Source organism: Chionomys nivalis, chromosome 6, assembly GCF_950005125.1.
Source record: "Chionomys nivalis chromosome 6, mChiNiv1.1, whole genome shotgun sequence".
Classification (NCBI taxonomy): Eukaryota; Metazoa; Chordata; class Mammalia; order Rodentia; family Cricetidae; genus Chionomys; species Chionomys nivalis.
Genome location: NC_080091.1, coordinates 64,201,837 through 64,204,362, shown reverse-complemented (window position 1 = coordinate 64,204,362; position 2,526 = coordinate 64,201,837). Strand labels below are relative to the sequence as shown.

Sequence of the window (2,526 nt, the reverse complement as noted above, 5' to 3'; positions counted from 1 at the left end):
ATTTCATAATGAATACTTACACATATGCCAAAACATCATTTTATACACTGTGAATATAAAACGTTTTAAGGAGGTGAAACAAAAGTAGTACAAATAGAAAATAAATTGAATTTTTTGGTGCCTATTTAAATATTTTTATTAGACATTCCATTTTCCGCCTGTTTTATTAGACATTGCATTTTCCACTTAGGATACAGTGCTTATAAAGTGCAATGCTTACTTCACTCCCTGTGTACATGTTCCATGTTCAAGTATTGAGAATGCCCAGTAAATTTATTGTAGCAGTTTGAATTTGAAACCGCCATGTAACTTGCTAAATTTGGGTCCTTCAAATGTTTCCCTGTGGAGCAAATGCTACACTTCTACTTGGATTGACTTAATCCACCTCTTCAATGGTGGGCCCTGAAGAAGCACCACCAGATGGAGGAGATCCTCCACCAGGGAAGCCGCCAGGCATTCCTCCAGGCATCCCACCAGCAGTCTGGTACAGCTTGGTAATGATAGGGTTGCAGACCTTCTCCAGTTCCTTCTGCTGGTGTTCAAATTCTTCCTTCTCTGCAGTCTGGTTCTTATCCAGCCAACTGATGATCTCGTTGCACTTGTCTAGGATCTTCTGTTTGTCCTCATCATTGATCTTTCCTTGAAGTTTCTCATCTTCAACTGTTGCTTTCATGTAGAAAGCATAAGACTCCAGAGAATTCTTGGAGGAAACCTTATCTCTCTGCTTTTCATCTTCAGCTTTGTATTTCTCAGCTTCCTGGACCATGCGCTCAATATCCTCCTTGCTCAAGCGGTCCTTGTCATTGGTGATGGTGATCTTGTTCTCCTTGCCTGTGCTCTTATCTACAGCAGAAACATTGAGGATGCCATTGGCATCAATGTCAAAAGTGACTTCAATCTGGGGAACACCACGGGGTGCTGGAGGGATACCTGTAAGTTCAAACTTTCCAAGCAGGTTGTTATCCTTGGTCATGGCTCGTTCACCTTCATACACCTGAATGAGCACACCCGGCTGGTTATCAGAGTAGGTGGTGAAAGTCTGAGTCTGCTTGGTAGGGATGGTGGTATTGCGCTTGATGAGGACAGTCATGACTCCACCAGCAGTTTCAATACCAAGGGAAAGAGGAGTGACATCCAAGAGCAGCAAATCCTGAACATTCTCAGACTTGTCTCCAGATAGAATGGCTGCCTGGACGGCTGCACCATAAGCAACAGCTTCATCAGGGGTGATGCTCTTGTTCAGCTCTTTTCCATTGAAGAAGTCCTGCAGAAGCTTCTGAATCTTGGGGATTCTGGTAGAACCACCCACCAGGACAATATCATGGATCTGAGACTTATCTAGTTTAGCATCTCGAAGAGCCTTTTCTACAGGGTCCAGAGTACCCCGGAACAGGTCAGCATTTAATTCTTCAAATCGTGCACGGGTAATGGAGGTATAGAAGTCGATTCCCTCATAGAGAGAATCAATCTCAATACTGGCCTGGGTGCTGGAAGAGAGGGTGTGCTTCGCCCGTTCACAGGCAGTACGCAGACGCCTGACAGCTCTCTTGTTCTGATGTCCTTCTTGTGCTTTCGTTTAAACTCAGCAATGAAATGGTTGACCATCCTGTTGTCAAAGTCTTCTCCACCCAAGTGGGTGTCTCCAGCTGTTGATTTGACTTCAAAAATTCCATCCTCAATTGTGAGGATGGACACATCAAAAGTACCACCTCCCAAGTCAAAGATCAGCACATTCCTTTCAGCTCCAACCTTCTTATCTAGCCCATAGGCAATAGCAGCAGCAGTCGGCTCGTTGATAATTCGAAGGACATTGAGGCCAGCAATAGTTCCAGCATCTTTTGTTGCCTGCCGCTGAGAATCATTGAAGTAGGCTGGCACTGTGACCACAGCATTGGTAACCGTCTTCCCCAGATAAGCTTCTGCGATCTCCTTCATCTTAGTAAGAACCATAGAGGACACCTCCTCTGGGTAGAAGCTTTTTGTCTCTCCTTTGTACTCTACTTGGACCTTGGGCCTGCCTGCATCGTTCACCACCATGAAGGGCCAGTGCTTCATGTCAGACTGTACAACTGTATCATCAAACCTACGTCCGATCAGACGTTTGGCATCAAAAACTGTGTTGGTGGGGTTCATCGCAACCTGATTCTTCGCAGCATCCCCAATCAATCGTTCTGTGTCGGTAAAAGCCACATAGCTTGGTGTGGTTCGGTTACCCTGGTCATTGGCAATAATCTCCACCTTCCCGTGCTGGAAGACGCCCACACACGAGTAGGTGGTGCCAAAATCAATACCGACTGCAGGTCCCTTAGACATGGTTGCTCGCATATAGGCCCGGCTGTGCTGGCGAGGACACCGCACCAATTTTCCTCAAAGCTGGCGCCGCGTTCAATGAGCAAATACATTAATTTTTAAAATATATTTTGTCTTAAATATTTTAAATGCATATTATTTGAGTGTTAAGATTTCTGTTGTCAAATATAGCAGACAGTATACAAATATTTATTATCCATATGATAAAACTGCAGT

The 2,526-nt window shown here is 44.6% G+C and overlaps 1 pseudogene; it reads right to left on the bottom strand.

Annotated features, from left to right (window-relative positions):
* Positions 1-231: 231 nt before the first annotated feature.
* On the bottom strand, positions 232-2,313 carry LOC130875822 (heat shock cognate 71 kDa protein-like; annotated as a pseudogene).
* Positions 2,314-2,526: the final 213 nt, after the last annotated feature.